The 890-nt window shown below is 46.3% G+C and overlaps 1 pseudogene; it reads right to left on the minus strand.

The window, feature by feature from the left end:
• Window positions 1–3: 3 nt before the first annotated feature.
• Window positions 4–535, minus strand: LOC101563808 (annotated as a pseudogene).
• Between the last annotated feature and the right edge of the window lie 355 nt (window positions 536–890).

Consider the following 890-nt stretch of genomic DNA (forward strand, 5'->3'; position numbering starts at 1 on the left):
TGCTTCTTATCCTCATCTTTGTACTCCTTGAGGACTCTGTTTGTATAAAACATGGCAGCATCATTCATTTCTTTCACATAGGGGCCAGGTTTGGGAGCCATCACCACCCAACCCAGGGCCTGAATGCTTTCACTGACAGCTGACAGGTGATTGAACAACTTGCTGCCTCAATTCTTCTCCCAAAAGGTTATAACTTTTTGGATCTGCTCTGAGATAGGTGCCAACAAATCGGAAAGCTTATTACCAGCTGGCTGCTGGCACTGAGAAGCTGTGACCAGGAGAGCTCCAACTTCAAACCTGTGTGAACCATCTCTGCATGTTTCTGCACATCTCCCCCAATTTCTTTACTGATCTTCAAGTACTCTGCCACAGGACCTGCAAGCAGTGAGTCAAATGCTCCCACATATGGAGCTGCTCCCTGTGAAGGATTGACTCCATCCCCGTGCCTCTGGCACATTTCAGAGGGTCGGGATGCTGCCTCCAGGTGGCCCACTGCCCTCTCCAATCTTTACACCAAATTTTGCATGTCAGCCATGATGAACCACCTCGTGACAGTGATCAACTGCTCTCTGGGTTTTTTCCTTTAAAATGAAAAACAAGAGAAAAAAATTTTTGAGACATGGTCTCTCTGTGCAGTTCAGACTGGCCTTGAGCTCACTTTGTAGCACAGGCTGGTCTTGAACTTGTGACAATTTTCCTGCCTCAGCCTCTCGAGAACTGGGATTACAGGCACATGCAACCGTGCCTGTCCTAAGAAAAAAATATTTGGGCCACTACTGATCATGAAAGCTTGAATCACTATTGACAGATTCCAATATGGGTATATAATAAGTTATTGGCTCAGAGGCTCTTGGGTGCCCCTCATATCTTTCAATACAGGCCATTACCTA

Source organism: Octodon degus, unplaced genomic scaffold (assembly GCF_000260255.1).
Source record: "Octodon degus isolate 3935 unplaced genomic scaffold, OctDeg1.0 scaffold01356, whole genome shotgun sequence".
NCBI lineage: Eukaryota > Metazoa > Chordata > Mammalia > Rodentia > Octodontidae > Octodon > Octodon degus.